Source organism: Cygnus atratus, chromosome 9, assembly GCF_013377495.2.
Source record: "Cygnus atratus isolate AKBS03 ecotype Queensland, Australia chromosome 9, CAtr_DNAZoo_HiC_assembly, whole genome shotgun sequence".
Lineage (NCBI taxonomy): Eukaryota > Metazoa > Chordata > Aves > Anseriformes > Anatidae > Cygnus > Cygnus atratus.
The window spans coordinates 15,430,268-15,452,320 of NC_066370.1; the positions used below are offsets into that span (position 1 = coordinate 15,430,268).

The window sequence follows — 22,053 nt, forward strand, 5'->3', positions numbered from 1 at the left end:
AAGGGACAGCTGCAGTTTATTTTATCACCGTTTCTGCTGCTTTCCCTGGAGGGTCATGTGCTTTTGGAGCGCACCGGCAGCTTGTGCAATGGCTGCAGCAGAAGGGAATTGGCTGGAGCCGGAGCTTCCCTCGCTGGCGTGGGGTCACACCGGGGAACACAGTGTTTCGCTGCCCTGCTCACCAAGTGGCCCCGAGCAGGCCACGTGTCATTTGCTGTGCCGATGCCTGACTGCTGTTTTCTGCTTGGCCATTTGTAAAACATTTGGTCATTTAGGGCCCCAGAACAACTTCGGAGACCCCACGAGAAATACACCCACTCGGTTCTGATTTCCTGTTTACAATTACGTTTTGGGATGTGTTTCCAAGTCTGTGTTTAATCCTTTTACTCTTTCACATTGATTTTGAATCATTCTAGTTTAAGTGTTTTGAGTACCAGGACAAATATTTTTCATGAGTCTCAAACCACAAGTATCTTTATTGACCATATTTTTAATTTCATCATGAATAATCCCAAGTCTAACTCGACAGGATACATCTTCCATAAGGTATCAGAGGCCTTCTGATTTAGAATCAGACTTGTGAAAGCAGCCATTTAGCGGCATTTCAAGGCAGCTCTGAAAGGAATCGGTTCAGAGCTCCTACCCCACTGTAAAAAAAGACTTGTAACCCCCTCCAGGAATGCAACACAAACTCCGGAAAACTGTGTTCATCTAGCTTTACATTTCTCATGTATTATGTTTCAGTAGCTACCAAAATATGACTGGCATTTCCAAAACACAATCATTATTTATTGAAGGAAATTGGAGTCCCCTCCCTTAACAGATGAAAGTCTAATAGAGCACAACCCAAACAAAACCGAGAGCAAGTACTGCTAAACTCTGAGCACCTGTCTGCGGGTTTGCAGCTGTTTGCAGCTCAAGACATGCTCAATACACTGGCTAATTACCTCTACACAGGAATACTGTGGGGTTCTCCATAGGGACAGCTTGAGGGGGAACACTCGGTGCATTTCCTTCCCCATTTAACAAAAGTTGTGACTCGAGGCTCCAGCGTGACCCAGCAGAATGTGTTTTCTGAATCTGTGTAGAAACCCAATTTAAACACTGTAAGTTAAAAAGGAAGAAAAAGAAGCCAACCTCACATCAGGCTTCCTGTGCCAAACCTCACCATATAGAAATGTGCAATTATGGAACTTCCTGAAATATATTTTTGCTAGAAAGCAAAATGGATGAAAGTTATACAGGACTCTAAAGAGCCTCAGGAAAGGATTCAGAATCATAACCAACCAACCCACTGAGTGGGGAAAGAAAACCACGGTGCCCAATTTTAGGCGGCAATCAAAGTCCGAGCTCTCAAATATATGATATTTATGATATGATATATAAACCTATGATAAAGGAGCTCTACTCCACATGCAACGCATGCCAGCATGCTTTCTTGAAGCACTGATTAGAACTGGAGGCAGTGGGCCATGCGTGCCATGTTGCGGATTGCGTGTAACTGGCATGAACCTGCTCATTCGTTCCCAGGAAATATACAAACAATTTTATTTTATTTTATTATTTTTTATTTTTTTCTTCCCCGCATCGTGTTCTAATCTGAACTTCTCAGGCCTTCTCCTAAAATGTCAGCACTTCTGATCAACTGCTCAGTATCAAGAGAGACCTGGAACCACTCCCAGCACAGGCGCCCGCATCTCACCCCCTGCGGGGCCCTGGGACAGGCAGGATTTTCTTCAGCCCTCAGTCGAGTTCCAATGTGCTCGCTCACACAGTTGTTCATGTTATTTTTTTAAGGATTTCTTTTTCCTCTGATCCTCATGAACCCTAATTATGAATCCAAGGTCATTTTCAGTGATGTCAATTATACAACGGCTGAGCAGCTGCTCCCCCTATTGCTGGCCTAATAGTGCCATGTTGAAGTAGACGGCAGAATTTCTTGTGCCATTGAAAATTTGCTATATCATGAGTTTCCTTTCAATTGCAAAAGCAGAAAAACAGCTTGAGTACTTTTCCTCCTACATCTTCACTTCAAGCTGCTTTTACTGTCCTCAGAACATCCTTCAGCATCTCCTGCCTTAAAAACCTATCCCAAGGGGAATAAAGGCAAATTCAACAAAGAACAATTTTTCCCAGATGGTACCCATAGTCTTCTACAAACACAAAGGTAGGAACTGCTATAAAATAAACTCTAATGGAGATTTTGGCTGTGGGAGTGTAAGGCATATGGCCATTCGCGTGTTAGGAATCGCTGTATTTGGCGCTGAAATACAACTCCTTCAGGGTGAGAGCTCAGCAGCAGTTTAATAGCGCAGAGCGGCCACAGATAATGCTGGAGTACTGGAAGCAGAGTGGTTATTTTGCATGCAACTGTAACGAAAAGAGCCTTTCTTCACCTTGATATATTTTCTAACAGTTTAGATAACTTGAGCGAGGTAGCCCCAACAGCAAACTATCACAGTTATCAGCGATTTCCTCTTCTGTGCACGGGGTGAGGAGTGCGGTGTGCCACATCCCACCACGTAGGAAGTGCTAACAAGCGCTGACTTGTTCATGGCAGGCACCGTATAGCTAGCAAATATCAAGAGAGACCCAATTCCTCCCCTTTCGCATTTTTCTCTTATTTCTTTTCTTCTTCATCTGGGAAGATGAAAGAAGGTAGGTGAATTCACATGGGGTGACCTCCTCCGTGACTTCCTTTGCGTGGTGTCACACACTCGCACTGCTGGGAAACGTCAATTTGCCAAATCTAAAGTTTGTGGAGGGATCTGCTTCAGTGCCTCTTTTATGTAAAGCAACACTAACGTCACGTTGTGCAGAGGAACAACGGTTGTCTTTTAGTCTGTACATCAAACGCTCATAAATTGATCTATCTTTTACTGAAAAAAATACTTGCCTCCTCTTCCTCCCAACCTCCTTGCTTCCCACTCCCTATTTCTACCGTCCAAAACTCCTGCTGAGGTTTGGGAGTAGAATTGGGCTTCTCCTTGTTAATTATTATTCCCAGCAAGGAAGACTGATGGGCCAATTTATCATCTCGTTGATGCTTGCACAATCCTATTGCTGTCCCTGTCTTTGCTGTGTCCCCTCTACTGTACTAATGAGGATAGAAAGCAAATTAAAAAAACTTGCCTTTGTCAGTGCAGCCAGCAGCTATGACTCAGAATCCAGAGAGCCTGCAGATCTGGTGAGTAAGACGGAACTTCTCCCCACTACCTATCCCCCCCGCCTTTTGTTTTTTAAATAGTCATGATGGAGAATAAAAGAATTCTATTCTTCAAAGAATAAACTTCAAAGAATTTGACTCATTCTCAAAATTACTGGAAGATTAAGGATTTCTGCTGTAGCCACCTCTTTGGTTAACTCCAGCGACAGCTGAGGTTCTCCATACTGCCAGCTTTGCATGGTCTTAACATTTCCAGAAGCTGAAGCACCTCTCCGAAGTCCTCAGGCTTTGCACATCTGGGCTTTAACCATGCGAGATCCAGAACTGTCGGTGTCTTCAGACTTTGAGAACTTCCTGCTCAGGCCAGGGGGCTGCTGTCAAAATAGGCTTCTTTACCGAGTGACTCAGTGCTGCTTTCAGGCCTTGCCAGAAGCCAAGTACAGAGGCACGAGGAAAACAAACAGAAGTTACTGAAGCATTTCTGAGCTTTCAGAGAAGTTTGGTTCAGTTTTAATTCCAGTAAAGCTCAGAGAAAGATGAAGCAGGAAAATATTTCCTAACCAAATTTCCCAGGCAAAGGCTCTTAGTAGACAAGCATGTGTAAATTTTACGACAGTTCTGCATTCCTGGTCGGGACCTGTGAGGCTCTTCATCCAGCCAGACAACGGGAAGGATGATGCACATACAGAATGCATGGAAAAATGCTCTGTAGATACCAGCTCGAGATCTGCTCCCCCAGCCAACAGACTTCCCTGGAATTGTATGTTTTTCAGATCAAAATCCAGTCTTTTTTTTTTTTTTTTTTAAGCATTATAAACACTTTACAGAACTTCACAGAAGAGCCTGGCAGACTCTGAGGGCTGCACACACACAAGCATGCTTGCTGGGAACTCTCCTCCAGGAATGCTCAGCTTGGATCTGGCCAGCTTTTCATCTAATTCAAACAGTAGAATACCAGTTTTGAAAACAAAACAGTCCAAATATACTTGTGTGAAAAACAAAGCTGAATTTGCCTTAAGTTAGGGAAAAAAGATTAAACCTCAGAGACATGCTCACAAAATATGCACGAGAGCCTGTCTTGGACTCCAGTCTATATTCACATACTCTGTTGTAAGTTGTTTGTGATTAACGTCAGTTTAGCACTGGGGAAAAGGAAACCATCAGATGTACCATCAGCTTCTTTCCCCTGCCTCCCCCCAGGAAGAGTACCATAGCTCAAAGTAGGACAGCAGAGCAATAATACAGTCACCCCTGAGCTTGTAATGATGCCTCAAGGGGAGAAAGCACAACCCAAATGTTGATATACCATGTAAAATGTTAATTTCACCTAATCTGGGCCACAGAACACCAAAATACCATCTTCATGACAATACAGTTATTTCATAACACTGCTGAACAGCAGAGGGAAGCTGAAGTCCCTGAGAGGACTGCTACAATGATATTATTTTAACTTCACGCTTTTAAGATTTCTTTTAAATATGACTCTGTACTTCACGGGGCTTATGACACTGTGACTTGGAATATTTCATCTTACTATTTGTTCTTAAATCATGATTTTCATATGCACGTACACACGAACTTAAATCCATCTTAATGAGAATTCCCTGATCTTAAAAATTATAAAGAAAGCTACAAAACCAAGCAGAGGGCTCCACCCTGCAAACCCTGCAGGACAACAGGCCCTGCAGATGGGCACAGCCACAGCACCTCCAGCCACAGCCAAGCTGTGGACATGCTCAGCCCCTACCTCCTTGCACCAGGCCCCCGACACCTAACGGAATCAGGCATGCACAGCTGCAGAGGGAGGGTGGTCGCATCCCCCCAGCTTTATCTTGATCAATGGCTCAGCTGCAGGTTGGTTAATCCTAGCAGACGGTAACCAGCGATAACATATCTTAACTGCAAGCCCACGTCTTTAAACACAGCTGTGCACACGGTCGCTCTTAATTTCGGCGGTACAGCAAGCCTAACACTTTTTGTTCCATCTTTACAGTTATTCAAAGTAAAAGCAGCATGTTTTCCCCTCCTTTAAAAAAAATAAAAAATAAAGTTTCCTGTAATTCAAGCCTAGTAACATTAATGAAGCAACTTTGAAGTTCCCTGGAAATCCACATGACATGCAAAGTCCAAGAGTTACAAGTTTAAGGAGACTGTTAGGCTATCATCTTCCTCGTGCAGGACAACAGGAGTTAAACTCCAGCTTTTGCTACAAAATAGAGCCTCTGATTCATCCTTGCACCAAGTGACTAGCACAGTAAGACCAATTTAGGCAGCTTCTAACGGACTACAGAACCCAATCCAAACAGGCAGCAAAATTAGACCTCTTCTTCAGGGATGGTTCTGACCCAGCCGAAAAATAGCAACCGCAAGTTTAGGTTGGTGATTATAGGATCGCCCTTCCCTTATCAAACTCACAGGAGGTCCAGAAGACAACTTCAGTGCGTTCTCCCAATTAAACAGCTCGTTTGGATCTAATACGATGTTTATTGACTCCTGGGTCTGTATTGATTCTGAATAGGCTACAGCTAAGGTTTAGTTAATGCCTTGGAGATAAATCAGCATGCAGGTAATAAACTGCAGATCGCATAAGCAAACATTACTTAATTATATTCCTATTAATATATCGAGTCTGTAATGAATTTTTGAGGCATTTAATTATCAATTTGACAAGATAATCTAGGGGTAGTTAATGATGGACCAGCAAATTGTTAAAAAACTACAGATGCTTAATAAGTCTCCTAACTGACAGTGAATTAACTTGCTTTAGCTGTCTGGTTAAATAGACAGGAGTTAATTACAGAGTGCTTAAACAGTCTCACAATTTTAATATATGACCCTCTTTGCTGTTCAGTAACTGTGCAGCTGGAGACATGGGGTTTTCTCTGTGCATTTCCCTCAGACAGCTGAATTACTTGCTGTTGCAACCACTTTGACTTCAGTCAGATTCAGCAGTTGGGACCTTATTCACAAATGCAATGGACCACTTGGGATCAGAACTTGCTGTGGTTTAGTCCCCGCAGAATTAACAACTAAAGGGGAATTTTTCACTCATGGGAAGGGTGACACTTCGGAAATGGAAGGGGCCACCATCAAGCTCCAAGTGGTCCCGGGACAAACAGAAACAGTTCTCAGCTTCTGGGCTAGCTGTGGATGGCTGAATATCACTGACTAGATATTCATGTATATCCAAGAAATGCTTTGCTCTGTGCCGAAGAGCAGCTCCTTCTTTGGATAAAATCTGATACATCACTGCAACAACTGGTTCAGCACTGACTCATACAAAGAAGATCACTTGCCACAGAGTTTTAGGATTTATTTATTTTTTTTTTTAAAGGCAAGGAGCCAGCAAAGGCAGCACCAGAGACGAGCATTAACAGTTCATCACACAGGTTAGTGAACAAGGGTAACCTACAATAATAGCTGTGACACCTTCTCTAGGAATAGCCTCGAGCTGCACTGAGGAAGCACAGCTTCCCTGAGCTGCTGCAGAAGTCTTGGCAATGGTTGGTTTGAAATGTAAAACACTGCTGATAATCCCGGGTTGTGCATGAATAAAACATTGTAGATCCTTAATCAGCTGCAGAAAACACATGCAGATCCTTTAAGAAAAAGTCATTTCAGGAAGTGGAAGCGATGTTGTTTGACTCCAGGAGTTCAGAGGCCCCGAGTCATCACTCTCCTATCATCATCATAAAGGGAAATTTCAAGTGGTGGTTCTTTTAATTTATTTACTTTGGGGAGCCTTTAACGATCAAGCCTTTTTCCCTCAGTAATTATGCAGCCTAAAAGCCCTTTCTCCAGAAATAAATAAAAAAAAACATTCACGCAATAACACAAATCCAGGAAGAAGGGCCACCAAAAAGCCACAAGACTGAAAAACTTCAGCAAGGACCCTTACTCAGGTATTTGCATCACAGGGCAATGACACCAGCAATGTTATTCTGCTCTGAAAGTCACTAGCAGCTGCGGTAGTGTTAAGTAGCAGAGTTAGCAGACAGAGTCCGTCCATCACAGCCTCATTAAAGTACAAATTTAGGAGAGACAAACCCTCTGTCTGGGAATGAAGAAGTCACCACGAGCACTGGAGCCTGTGTCCCCAGCTGCGTTATTTAAGTCACATCGTGTTCTTCAGAGCTAGGACAAGAAAGACCAAACAGGGCTCTTGCAAGGCACAGTCCCCAAGGCATCATTCTCCAGCTTCGCCCAAGTAAAGGGAAAACATTCCTGCCACCTCTGCTTTGCCAGCTGGGCTGACAGCAGCTTCAACATCTGAAGAGGCTCTGCTGGCCACAGAGGACAGCACCATCTTCAGCTTAAGCAGATGGAGCCCAAGAGGGGTCCACAGGCTCAGCTGCAGGAGGTACATGGCACAGCTCAGCATCCCTGCGAGGCCAGCACTGTTTTTGTGTTTAGCACTGCTAAACTGTTCCTGCAGGCCTGTTCTGACCAAGGAAGGCAAGAGAAACCAAGAGGCAGCCTCACCACCTCCTAAGTATTGCTCACTATATATTTATCACTGACACAGAGGGAAGAAAGGCCCACATCTTCAAACACAGCTGTTCTCAGGTCTTGCCCTCTCCCCCAGCTCCACCCAACTTACCACTGATTTGCCATCTGCTGAGCAATGACCTCCCTCCTAGAGGCACCTGGTCAGTTTGGTTCAAATCATGGCAAGACCAGGATCCACAGTGATGGCTCCTTTTCCTGGAGCAGCAGATACGGCTGGAAGGCATACCCAGCCCCTCAGCTGGTGATGGAGGTGATCAGACCATGGCTGATTCACAGACCATTCCCTGAACAGGGTGAAAAGGAGAAGCAGGGCTGAGTTTAACCCTTTGCTTACTGAAAGCAAAGGCAGAGCTTTCCCTGTGCTGACACCAAGCCAGCGAGGTCACTGGCAGGGCCGTGCTCTGCACGATGTTTGCTCGTGCAGTGCCCAGTTCTTTCAGACATGCCCTTAGAGGAAGTGTTTTGCCAGAGACATTGGCAGATTTACTGCCAGCTCCGCATGTGAAACAGTGCACGCATTACCACTGTGCAGCAGTGTGTTTTCCAAAGCTGCTTTCGGTCCCAGCAGCCCTTGGGATGGCCAGAAACAGCCCCTCACCTCTCCTCCATCACGGCCGAGTGCTGCAGCCTCCGCACATCCCTCTCTCTTGCCACGGGCGGTTGCCGGGGTTTCTCTTTGGCTGCTGTTTTTGGGCCCAGCTGCAGGAGGGCTCTGCTCCAACACAGGCTCAGCTGGGCTAGCACAATGGGAAAACAAAGGCCCGCTCGCTCGGGATCTGAGCCTTTTCAGCCCTGTTTCCTTTTCCGATGCTTTCATTTCCTCCGAGTGAAGTGCTGCTGAAAGGAGAACAGTGTCGCTGGGGCTGCTGCAGTAGGCATGGGGGCTTGGATGCCACTGGCTGCTTCTTCATCTGGGTCACTGATTTCAAAGGGGCCTTCACTCAGCTCCTCCCTTAGAAATAATATTTCTTCTAAGGCGGCTTTCAGAGGCAATCAGCGGCTACTTGAGCCCACTCCGCCTTAGAAGCAGCCAGCTTTGCCCGGCCTGTCCTCCTGCACCTCATCCCACTGAGGTGCTGGACGTGGTGGTGTGAGTGCAGGCAAGACGGGGCCTGGCAGAGGTTTTTGGGTTTTGGCACTTGCTCTGCAGTCTTCAAGGCACCCGGCAAATCTGAGGAAGCGTTTGGGGAAGTCGGGAAGACCTGGGGTAGTCTCTGCTTTGGTGATTAGGGTAAGGGGTGGGAAAGGGGAGGAGGGAATGAATGTGGCTTGATTTATAGCACAGTTTTACTGCCATGCCTTTGACACTGAGGTGCTAGGGGAATAGTGGGGAGGTCACGTTAATTTAAAAGTTTTTGGCGGCTGACAAAGTTATCCTTGCTGGGAGGTGTTAATTTGCACATTCACTACAGAAGAATTAATATTCTCCGAGCTCGCAAGAACTTTTACGCTAAACCAAACCACACCGAGCCCTGTACTGCCTAGAGGTGGGCTTTCCCCAGACCCACTCGGGGGGAAGGCAGCAATCCCCTCTCTCTGTGGGGGCTTTCCACCGCCTGGCCCGCTGCATATCCCGCACCGGGTCCATCCCTGCACACTCCTGAGGGGAGAAGAACCGGGCCCGGGCCCTCCCCATGCCCTCAGCCGCCTCACACCCGGCCGGGACCCACCGGAGTCCCCCTCATCGGCCGCGCCGCCGGCCCCTGCTCCAGCCCCGGCTCGTCAGCAGAGGGCACTCGGGGAGCGGCATTGCGTGGGGCCGGGGGAAGAGGGAGACTCGGCCCTGCCGCCCACGGCCCCGGCTCGGTGGCTGCGGGGGTCGATGAGGGCACGTCCCGGCCGCCAGAGGCCGGGGAGCGGCTGCCGGGTTCCCTCGGCCTTTCTCCGGGCTTCCCATGGCCGCCGACACCTCAGCGCCCTCGGGGTGGCCTGGGTGCTGAGCTGCGGTCACCGGCTGACCCCAAAGCACTGCGAGGGGCTGAGGGGAAAAGACAGGCTGAGGGGGAAAAGACAGGTTCCCCGGGGGCCCAAAGTCAGGCTGAGGTTCCCCAGGGGCCCATGGGTGGGCTCTGAGGGTGTGGGGAATGGCAGCGAATGTCCTCATCGCCAGGTCAGGCAGGGTGCTGTCCTGCTGCAGGGCCCCATGTGCCTCAGGGGTGCGGCTCATTTCCACCTCGTCTAACCTGGGTCACACGGAGAGATCCAGGTTTTGAAGGCATCGCTTTCCCCTGTTTCTCACTAGCTGGGAAGTGTTACGGCTTCTTTTGAAATGGGGGATGGATTAAGAGCAAAGGGAATGTGTGTTTCGGTGGAAAAACTCATGGGTGTCCCAACATGATGGCATCAGGCACAGAAGTAAGCCGTGGGGTCCTTGGAGAGCCCAGCCACACAGTTTCTAAGGATGGCTTTCTTCTAGAGGAGCAGGATGAAAACAACACACCTCTAAGGATCAAGTCCATCCCTGTGACACCTTTATTCCCCTCTCCAATCCACCACACTAACCTCCATCCTGTGATCTGCTCACCAGGCACCTAGTGTGGGTTGTGGAAGGATTTTGGAGATGTAATTCCTCCAACCTTTGGCTACCCCTTGCCAGGGGGTACCCCTTGCCCACCCACTCCCACACAGCAGAGGCCTCGTTTCCATCAGCAAATAGGTTTCACTTTATTCCAAGCTGCACCAAGTGGCATGGGGAGGGTCGTTTGTGCTTGGGGCCCTCCTTGGCACATCTACTGCCGTCTTGCCATGCGGCACCCCAAAGGGGACTCAACCACTTCCGCTTGGCCTCAGCACCCAATGGCAACTCACAGCGGTGGGGTGGCCAGAAATGTGGTGTGCAGCTCTACTGGGACAGTGAGTGGCTTCGCTGCCCACTCCATGGGTGGTGGCAGCGTCCCCATCCCACCTCGCACAAGGGTGGCAGGGGGCTGTAACATATCGGCAGGGCCCTTCCTCTGAGCCCCTCTAACAACAAACAGCAGGAGCAGTGTGCCTCTGGAAGTGACTGGTTTGCTCCAGTAGCCTCTTTACAAGCACCCAGGGACAGCTCCGCGGGGATCGCTGTGTTTTTAAAAGGCCACTTATAAGCTTTAATGCTGCGCTAGGGGAGAGGGTAGGGAGAAGGGGGGTCGGGGAGGGGTGGTTGCGTTGACTGCCTAGAACTTAAAGCTGTAAACCTCTTCTTCCCTCGCTCGTTGCTGGGACATTTTTATTGGCGAGATGAAGGGAGACAGAGCACAGCTCCACAACTTGCTCTTCTTCTAGAGGTTAATGACCCAGTTAGCAGCTCTTGGCTGCATTTCCCGACATTTTGCAGACATCAAGACCCGTCTCCCTGCCAAGTACATTCTGTTCCCTGGAGCTCAGCCAATGCATCTCAGATTACTATGTAATGCGACAAAGAGGGAGAGCTGGAGGTGAGGGTGGGGGCTGGAGGGGAGATACAGGAGCCGTTGGGAAGGGGGCAGGGAGAGGGTGGGAGAAGGGGAAGCACCACTTCTAAATTTAACATCTGAGATGGAAATGAAGCTCCCAAGGTGCTTATTTGCTGGAGAAAAACGTGAATCCCAGGATAAATTGGAGTGATGCTTCTGGGAAACAGATGCAATCAGCAAATGATTTCCCCCTAGGGACTGTGCAGGCCTGCGCTTCCCAGCTTTGCTGGCAGTCATGCTCCTGCTTCTGATGCCCTTGTGCCCAGGACAAATACTGCTTGGGACCTGGGACTGCCTTCCCGAATCAGGGTCCAATATCCCAAGTGGAACATTGGCTGAGCCAGGAAAATGGGGAGTGGAGAGAAGAGGAATAAATTCCTGCGTGATCTTTTACTTATCCTTTTGCACCTGGGACCAGAGATGCTGCTGAGCTGCACCATTATTGGAGATCTTGGCTGGAAGATCCAGTCACTTGCACAGTAAACGGAGGAAAGTCAGCCCTTAGGGATGGCTCTGTTGGCGGGGATTGAACTTGCAGCTCACGGAGTGGCTGAGCTACCAAACCTATCAGCAGCAGGTGTCTGCCATTGCTCGAGGCCAATGTGATCAGAGACTCCACATGTGTCCACAAGCCTTTGCCCAGTGAGCAGTCTGGTGTCCTCTCCTGAGCCATGCTGGGTCTTCCCCTGCAGCTCTACCAAGCCCCAAGCCCCTTTGCACACCTCCTCTCCCAGGCATCCTGTGCTACGCTTCCGAGAAAAAAAAGTATATATATATATATATATTTTTTTTTTCTTCTAGGTGGTTCCTTAAACCAGAGGTCTTCACATTTTGGCATCAAGAATCAGGATTGGGGTCCTGACCTGCAAGGAACCCTTGCAACCCATCCTCCTTGGCTGGCATCTCCGGTACAACTTTCCCATCCTACCTAGGTGCAGTAGCTCCTGCTATTTCAGCTCTGGCCCTTGCTCCCATTTGCTCTGAGAGCCTCCCAGGCAGACCTGCAGCTCCATCAAATCCTGGGTTCTTGTGTAGTGCCCTGATGGGCCGCAAACCTTTCCCTGCACTCACACACAGCTGTGCCAGCTCTCAGCCCCAGCCCTTGCCAGGCCTGGACTTTCCTTCCCTCCCACCACTGTGTTAACTCCAGTTGCATGGCAGCAGCTTGGGGCTCCCACCCTGCTCTTGTCAGCTTGAAAGCCCCTCTGCACGATCCCTCAGGATGCTGTCTCATGTACTGCAGGAGCAGAAACATGAGAGGTCTGGCTCAACGGGACTGTTTATCTACCCGGAGCGGAGCCCTCCCTCCTCTTCAGGAATTATTTCCTTGAAAGACAAGAAGCAATGCAAAACTCCCTCTTGCTCAGCTCCATCTGCCATGTGGGGGCTGGGTGCCGGGAGGCCACGACTGCTCACTGCACTTGCCAGACGCGGCTTTAGGAAGATTTTTCACCACTTGCAGCCCAAGAAAGAGATGAGTCGGGTTTACCTGTACCAGGAACTGCCCAGGAAAAAAAAAAAAAAAGGGGTGTGTGCCTCTGTGGTGAGGAGCTTCCTCAGAAACCACAGAAAATGCCAACATCTGAAAATTTGGCACTGCTTCACCTCACTGCTACGCATCTGTCCTCAAGGCCAGCCCCACAGAGAGAGTCATCAGGGGCCAAAGCATCCCTCTAAAACATAAGCCTAGGCTAACCACAAACATGCAACCCTCCCATCTTCTAAGCCACATGTCGGAGTCCTCCAGTGGATGAGAATGTCCAGCCACAGTCCTGTGATGTAGGGCAGCTGAGTGGAGGGACAGGTTGAAGGAAGGAAGGAGAAATTCCTCCTCAGGAGCACAGTTGCAAGAGGAGCCGGGTGGAGGCATACGTGAAAACTTTGTTTTCCAGCAAAGCCAGCCCTATCTTCTTTGTCTGGCTCACATCCTTCCACAGCTGTTGCCCTGCTATGAAGGTGAACCCACATCACAGCACACTGAGTAAACCCAGCATGAAATGACAGTCCTGGCCCAAAGCATGTGCCATTTTGCCACACAGCAGAGTTGCTTGCAAGTGGAGCAATGTTCAGTCAATAGGGAAGGCACAAATGATGATGGTATGCAAATGGGGAAAAAGTTGCCAGAGGCATCTCAGCATCTGGTACAATGTTGAGACGACTTAATTTGGGACAACTACAATTTAGTATTGCCACTATTACCAGTGCCAGAAAGAAGCACTTGGCCCTTATCAGGGTAAATGATAGCAGGCAGGTGACTGCTGAGTTCATACTGCTTTTTTTCTACCCTTCCCTTTCTGCACTGGAGTAGAAACCACAGTGGTGGGCAATCATCTGGGCCAACACATATACAGACAGTGAAATTTTACAACCCTACCTATATGGAGCAGGTCAAGTGAGGCACACACTGGCTAGGTCCCTCGTATGATTCGTCCTCATCCCAAAAGCTGAGACTTTTGTTGATTTAGAAGACTAAGGAAGGCCTCGGTCATCAGCTGGATCCTGAATTTGGCAACTCTTGGAAACCATCAGGCAGTATTTTTGTAACAACTGTGGCTAGTCCAGGCTAATTTCTCAGTGGAGAGCATGACCCCCCAGATCCACCTACCAGAGGAGGAAGTAACCCAGCTCAAGTTCAGGCTATTAGCCCATTGTGGGCAGGGCAGGAAATAATAAGCTTAGAGTGCATCAAGGAAGATTTAACTTTGGCACCATCTCTAAATGTCTCAACTAATGAGCGCAGTTCAAGCACTGAAAAGATTGCTTGGGAGACCGTGCAGTCTGTAGCCTAGAGTGCTTTCACAAACAGGACAGAGGCAAACATCTGCCTGGACTAGTCTGGGTCCAGCTGGTCCCATCTTGTGGCAGGGCACAGGCCAGGTGACCTCTTGTTACGCATTGGCCTTTCCCATCCCAGTTTCTAGGTGCTTTTGTTCAGCTTTGCACTGTCACACGCCGTCCCCTCCCTGTGAGTTCACAGGAAGCTGGCATGCTGTTGAATGTGATGCTGAGCAAGCTGGCCCGACTCGTGGAATCATTTTTTTTCTTTCAAGTAGGATGAGCTTTGAGATATACATAAATGTATAGAATACCAGAGAATATTTATTAGGGTTGAAATTAACATTGATTGGTTTGATTTTTGCTGATTAGGTAATTATGAAAACTAAAGGGGTAATCACCTTTTCAACGAGGAAATGAAACAATCATCCAAGCTAGACAAGTCCTGAGTTTCTAATTAGAGCAGGGGAAAAATAAAAGCTACGGGTGAAGATCAAAGAGCCATTTCTATGCCACTTTATCTCCAAGCAGACATGGGGCTGAAACTTTTCCTGTCGTGCTCATCTCAGCTTTATGCATCTGTACAGTGCCTTGTGAGTGAGGGGAAACAGAAGAGTTAGCCCATGGACTAAATCAATGCAGGGAGCCACTCTTGGCTTACTTCATGCCCAGAGGAGGAGGAAGTCTTCCCTAGGGCTCTCCAGCTCACCAGAAGCAGGGCCAGACCTGTTAGGTCACTGACAGCTGAACACGGGACTCTCACAAGCCCTGCCCCATTCCCTTCCCCAGTTTTTCTCCCTGGAGCCACCTTGCACATCTGCAGTCCATCAGGGGCTCTCTCCCCAAGGTGACCCCACGTGCCAGACCTGTTTGCTCGAAATCTGGTACATCTCCAGAGCTCACATCTCAGCACTCCAGGATTTCTTTCCCAGCTAGCGACATGGGAGGAGGCCACCAAGTGCAAACCTCAGCCTGACACTCCGTGCCCTGCGACTGCAACCTCTCGTTGTTTTGTGTGTGGCTTGGACACCCATTCAAGTGCTGTAACTTTGTTCCCACCTGTGTTGTAAGCCTCCTAATAGAAACCAGGATGAAGGGAGGTTCTGGAAAGCCAGCTACCATCAATCCCTTAAAAATAAAACAAAGGTCTGTTCTCAGCTGCAGTGGCAGGAACGGAGCTTAGTCCCCCTGGCCCTTCCAGGATGTGGCTGAGATATATCAGGGAAGAGCAGCTGTCAGCATGGACGTGCCTAAAATTAGCTCAAAGAGAAGGTTTCCTCCATTTATTTATTTATTTGTTCATTAAAAGGCCCCTTCTTATTAGATGCAAATTCAGCACAAAAGCTTCAAGCCAGTACAAAGGCGCTGCTAATATTTATCAATTACACCGAGAAGGAAGTCACAGCACTTTGTGTTTGAACTTCTATTTAGTTCTAGATGATCTTGGGATAGAGGCTGTAAAGATAATGGTGATTCTTTGAAAGTCTGGCTGCAGGAATATCTTTGGAAGAGCTGTACTAAATGCAGCAGCTTCAGCTGAAGACCAGTGCATCATTTATTTAGTGTTAGAGGTTCTCCAGGAAGGAATCACAGAAAATGAGTCTGTGACCTGAATTTATCTCCTTTCAGATATACACCACTTCCCCCCAGCAGGTTTCTTACTACACATAATGGCATTTTCTGCTTTCATCTGATAGCCAGCTTTTCTGTACCATCCATCTTTCCAACCTTCTGGTACCTTCAGAACCTCCTTACCAATTTCATCCAAACTGGAGGGGAAGAAAGAAGATGGAAAGGTCTTGAAGATGCTAGATCCCTGCAAGTTTTTGTCAGAGAGAAATACCTCAGGAAGGCCTTCTATGAGCAAAGAACTGCAGAGTGAATTCACTCCTTCTTAGACAGCAAAGAACCACATATGGCACAAATTCATAGGAAAGCAGGCTCGATTGCTTCTGCTGCTCAGGGGACCAGTTGTTAATTATAGAGCTCTCAAGAAAACCTTGGTTTCATCTCCTCTGTTTGGCTCATGCCACAGGGATTGAAATGAGAGTACCTATACAGACATTTTGAAGTAATGAATAAAAACCCACAACAACCCTTTGTGGAAAGACAAAGCAAAATTTCTTGTAATGTACCGATTGCATCCCACATATCCGTCTTAAAAAATACCATAATATTTCTTTGTGTTTATTCCTGGAATGAACCTAAAAGGACACAAGTATCTGCCTTCAAATCCTTCCTGAAATCTCACTTTGTAGTGACCCACAACCATCTGAGAGCCAGTTTCCTGAGGCTGCTGCTTTGTACTGACTTGCTGCTCTCACAGCTACCTTCTCCTGCTGCCTTTCATTTCCTACTGTGCTACCTTTTTTTTTTTTTTTTTTTTGAGGTGTGGATTTGTCTTCACCCTTGCAATAAAGCTCTGGGCAAGACTGGGGCAGCTGGTTCCTACTGCAATATGAAGAGTCAATTAATGAAGCAGGCAGTAGTAGCAACAATAATTAATGTGGCTTCACAGCTGGAGATCACCGCTACACACGGTCGTGCTATCATACTGCATAGCCTGGACTAGTCTAGAGGAGCCATGCAGTCGTCTTTGTTTGCTAAGACTAGAAGGATTTGGACACAGATTTTGATTTGTACAAGCACAAGAGGCCGTGGACTATGGCTATGTGCTATCAGAGTATAGATAATAGGTGGGCTGGAGTGCTGACTTGGGCTGGTCTCTTTTACCTAGAGCCAGTCTCAATATTCAAGGTCCAGGAGCAAAGTTTCCAGACTGCAGCTTCAATTCTTTTCTGAACCGCCAAATCATGGGGATGTGCAGGCAAGCTAGACCCTGAGGAGCTTATGGCTTTTTAATGAGAGTGGGAACTATTTATACTCTGCACAAGTTCTTCCCTTGAGACAGCAAGCCAGGTGAGGGCAAAAGGCCTGGTAGAGCTACCTGCCTGCCGTATCGTCATCCTCCTCTCCAGGAAAGTACATCAGAGAGCAGAAACTCAGGCAGTTCACATTACAACTGGCTTGAATAAAAACATCCCCTCACCCCATATCGCTCATCCGTCTGCTCTGATGGCATCAGCGTTGCTCTGAACAGCGCTGTGAGTAGTGCTGATTGCAGAGCAGCAGCAGGAAGATGGGAATCATTAAAAAGACTCAGCCAAAGCCCTGTAATTAATTAGTTAGAAAAGCATCTCGGCGTTATTAGAGAGGCCTCAGCAGAGGAAGTGACACCTCCGTTCTAGCAGACTCACCTTCCGCCAGAGCTGCTGCTGCGATGTTTGACATTGTGCTGGTGCAAACAGAAACTGGACGTCGGTGCGGCAGGGAGAGCAGCAGCTCGTGGGCTCTGCCCTTGGCCAGGGCTGTCCCGAGTGCTGGGAGGTTTCCCTGCTCTGCTGGCGTGCAGACAGCAGATCCTGGAAATGGCTCAGGTAGGGACGATTGCTACTCAACCAGGAAGACCCTGCTTTTTTGCTGTGATTAAAAGCAAGCCCAGATTTCCCAGAAAGCTGGTTATCCAGGTGTTTGTGGTTATAAACAGCCAAGCATATACAAAAATGTCACCCCAAGGCACTAGGAACTGGTGTCTCCTGGGATCTAGATGTATGCAGGATGCTGCCATCCCTTGCAAACATACACAGGCTGGCTACATGGAGAACTGGGCCATGCTCAGAGCTGCATATTCATGGCATGCAAATGTTAAGCTACTTGCAAACTCCCACAGCTGTCATCAGCACACAGTATCATGACCACGAGCCCCAGAGATGGAATAATATCCTATGGGGAGCAGCAGGATGCTGCAAGATCCGCGTGTTGCCGAAAATAAGAGCATCAAAAGGAAGATGGAAACACAAGACTAAAATAGCCAGGATTGCTTTAAGGACTCTTAATTTCCTTTGGGGAAGGAGGCCAGACAATGTGGCTAGTACATGGGGCGAGGAGGCAGGAGGCCTGGCTCTCCCACTGACCTGCCGTCATACCTTTGGCAACCCTCTTTCTTTCCCATGTGCTAATTTTGCCCTTTTCCCACTTGGTACTGTCAGCCCCTCAGAATTCATAAGACTTCAATTGGGCCTCCAAACACCATGATTTTGGCTTCAAAATCAAGAGTTATAAGTATATACATATGAATTATGGGCCTTTTTAAATGGTCTTGTGGTTTCTGACTCTTTAGCGATCATATTTCCAACTGAGCGGGTCAGATTTTTATTTTATTTTATTATGATTATTATTATTTTAAATGAAAGCCAAGAATTTCACATAAACACAAGGCTCTGGCAGCTTGAGCTGCCAGTGCTGCCTCCTCTTCGTGTGTCCTGCCTTCTTAGGCTGGGAGCGTCTGAGACATGGGCTGTCACTAGCCATATCTGCACAGCATCAAGCGAAACCTCCCCAGTCTCGGCTGGCTTCCCGCACTTCCCCTGGACAACTGAAAACAACCAGCCACTCTCCCAGCAGTTTACAGTGGGGATGGTATGGGGGATAGGTTCCCTGAGTGTAGCTTGCTTTAGGTTGCAGGTGACCAGCAGACTGGAAATGACCCAACAGTAAGCTCTTGGGGGAGATTTTTGGTGCATCCTATTTTGGCCCTGCTGTTGCAGCCTTGCCAAGGTGTTTCAAGTGCTCTTCAAGGCAGCAGAGATATTAAAAACCAAGAACATGTCCGTGCACGCAATTGCCATTTTGTCTGCTGAGTTTCAGTCAAGTTCCCAGTCATTCTCTGGGCAGAGGTTTGAGTGGAAGATTGTGCTTAGCTGAGCTGCCTTGCTCATCCTATGATGTTGAGCAGCTCAAATCCCCCATGTTGTACCTTGCACATATGTAGATGTATCACGGGGAGCTCCCTGGCTGAGCAGCTGTCACCAGCTCCACGATGACAAGAAGCATGTCTTCCGCTTTCAGCTCTGAAGCTCATCTCTTTACAAGTGGCTGCCAATGAAGATGTTCTCTGAATAAATGAACAAACTGCAATCTTTAAATGAACAACACATTCTTCCTCAGGTCAACTTTGCAAAGAAAGCAAATATTTCAAGAGAATATGGTTACTGCTCATAGCTCTCTGGAGCCAGCCAGCTAACTCTTCTGCGGTGGCTGTAAATCTGACGGTGGTTCAGTTTAAGAACCTTACAGATGCTATTTCAGACTGATATAATGTACCATAAATGGGATTGAAAGCTCCCATCTATAGCAGACAAAGCCTTTCTGGTTCATTCAAACACTGAAGAAACAGACGATTGTGTATATGAGCATTTGGGCTCCATCCAAAAGTGAGTGATAGCCGAAAGAATTTACACATTCCTTGGCTGGGGAGCATGTTGATTTCAGAAGGCAGAAAAGGTAACACGAGGATACTGAGAGGCTGCCTGGCCTTGCATTTCATATTTGAATGTCACCCTTTGACTCACCTCAGACTCTGCAAAATGGAAGAGTCCCAGAAGGACTGAAGAGCCCTCGCCATAGATGAGGGTTTAAAGGCAACAAATCAGTTGGTCTCCATGGGGTGGCAAGTGAATAGTTAGCAGCTGCTCCCACAGCCTCAGGGTGGATTTGAGGGGGTACCTGTCAACTAAAGAGATAAATCAACATACGTAATATGTCAATCAGCTTGTGGAATGCGTTTCTATAAAACACCACGGAGAACCAAGTGACTCCTGAAAGGCTTCGGGGTTGAGATTCATCAGCTCTCAGTAAAGGCAGCAGCCACCAGACTGCCCTATAGCAGGGAAGGTTAAAAGCAAACAAGCAAGCCCAAATGCACACTACGGTGAGGGGCGCCTGCCTTCAAAGCGTGAGACTCCCCTAATTAATGGGGCTCAGGGGCAATGTTCCCCAGGGCAGACAGGAACAACGCGGGTACGAGAGGGCATCCTGGGAAGCCGTGGTCCTGGCGTCGGTCCCACGCGGGCCATAGAACGAGAGGGATCCTTGGGCTGATCGTGTCTGGCAGTTTCTGTGCAAAATGGGGCCAATTTGCTGGGAAGCTTCCCACCCCCAAGGAGGGAAGAGGTGGGCTGTGAGTTTAACAAACATTTTGGTATTTGGAAGTCATTCCCAGCTCTCGTTTAACACACAGACTGCATTTCCCATTGCTAACTGGCAGCAAAGAGCTCATCAACATTTAAATAAGAGGCTTGTTAATGCCAGCGTGAGGCAGGTTTGCATGCCAAGGCTGGCTAAGGTTTCGTGCCAAGGATTTTCTAAGAGAGAATTTCTCTAGGAAACTCCTTCAAAAGGAAGAATTCACTTCTGGTTAAAGAGAGCGAGGGCTTAATTTGAAGAGGTACTGAGCTGGTTAAGTCAAATGGATGGTGCAAGAGCTTGAAAGCCTGTGAAAATCAGACTCCGGCTTTTAAATCAATTAGCTGAAGAATGGCATGTGGTGTTTTGCAACTGATTATGCTTTCTGCAATTCAATAACTGAAAGAAAGAAAAGGCTGCACATAACCTCTTCCACCAGTGCCACTGATTTGCCCACTGATGCTCAATATGCTAGGGTGAGGCTTCAACTGCACCTGTTACCCTAAGCGTGGGATTATTATTTTCTACATATGGTCAAATGCACCTTAGTAAAGGAAGGATTTGCAATATTTGGCTCCGTTTCTAGATCTCAAATGGGTCATATGTATTGTGAACAATTTCCATTCTGTGACCTTCTTTTGAGCCTTCCCTGTGGAACCCGAGTCCCCATCTGAGAGCGAAGGGTGCAGGTTCTGGCAAAGCTAAATGCAGTCCTGTACTATACATCTCTATAGCATGGTTTATTGCCTTTCCTTGTTCTGTCATATAACAGGAATAATGTCCGTGGTGTCGGAATATGCACATGGTAATTGGCTTTTGCTGTAATTAAATGCCTCGGTGCCAGCGTTTAATCAGCCGCCAAAGCCGTTTATTGCCTCATATACTGCTGCACCATGAGCATTACCCCTTAATTAGTTGCTGAAATAGTGATGATTTAGCAGCGTCTTTATATTTATACTTTAAGACAGCAGATTCAGTCCAACATCAACAATATTGCAAGATAAAAAAGCAGCACATTCTGCTATGCAGTGATTTGGCCTTATTTATTTTCCCTTACCTTGTGGAAAACAGTGTCATGTGCATCTCCTGGTGATGCTGCACTGGAGGTGCGGCTAGCACTTTGAAAGCAGTTGCTACATCTCTGCTCTGCTCCAGGATTGACCTTGTGTGTTTTACCTGGATTTAGCATCAGTAAAACATTGCCTTTGTCCCCAGAAACTCTCAGCAGCAGCTGAGGTGCAGGCTTCCCCCACTTCAACTCTCTGTTACCCCGAGTGCCTGGATTTGGTCCAGCAGAGCAGGGGCAGCGAACTCCCAGTCTTCCTCCCGAAAACTGCCTGGGAAAGGGAGCTCCCCTGTGTCGATGGAGGAGCGGCATCTCATCTTGCACAACCCCGGCAGGTTGTGACGGGTGACGCTGACAGCAGCAGCAATTCTACTGACAGCCTAATACAAACTCCTCTCCCCCCTTTCCCCGCTTGTTTGTGCAGCGGAGGTGGTGTTTGCTATGCAGCAACTTGACGTTTGGTGAGAGTAGACAGTGGTGAAAGAGCCTGCTCACTGTGTCCTTTTGTCTTCTCCAGTTGCAGAAGTCTGGTCTGTGCTGGTCTCTCAGAGCCCCTTGACAGCATGAGAGGCATCTCTGGAGGACACTTCACCCTACCAGGAAAAGGTAATCCACGAGATGTTGGAGGAATGGCCCTTCGGAGCTGTCTGTCCCAGAGGGAGCCCTACACTCACACTGGACTCTTTTGTCCCAAACTATTAGAGATTGCAGAGATGAACCCCATCCAGAATGCCAATACTGCCTGCTAAGACACTCTCTGGGCAGATTCTCCTGGCTTTCCAAGTTTTACCCTGGCTCTGAAACCCCCAGGGAATTTTACAAAGCCCCTGCAGCCTCCTCAAAATTGACTAGAAAGGAAGAGTCATCCTAGCTCCGTAATAAAACCCCACTTGTGATACAGAGGAAGTTAGCCTAGATACCTTTGAGACAAACATACAAGACCCATCTTTGTTTAAAGCCAGGTGGTTAAATTTGTAGTAGCAATGATTGAATACAAGAAAGCAGCTGCATGATTGCTTCACCATTTGTCCAGGAATATCACCAACAGGGCAACATGTGGGGCAGCCAAATATTCTACA

The 22,053-nt window shown here is 47.8% G+C and overlaps 1 protein-coding gene across 1 annotated transcript in view; it reads right to left on the reverse strand.

Moving 5' to 3' along the window:
* The window catches only part of TP63 (tumor protein p63), a 293,066-nt gene extending 273,378 nt beyond the window's left edge, over positions 1 to 19,688 (reverse strand). Inside the window, exons 1-2 of the mRNA XM_035544952.1 lie at positions 19,296 to 19,688; positions 18,701 to 18,838 (exon numbers count right to left, since the gene is read on the reverse strand). The gene's annotated coding sequence lies outside the window, so the exon portion shown is untranslated. The remainder of the gene's footprint in view (positions 1 to 18,700; positions 18,839 to 19,295) is intronic.
* Positions 19,689 to 22,053: the final 2,365 nt, after the last annotated feature.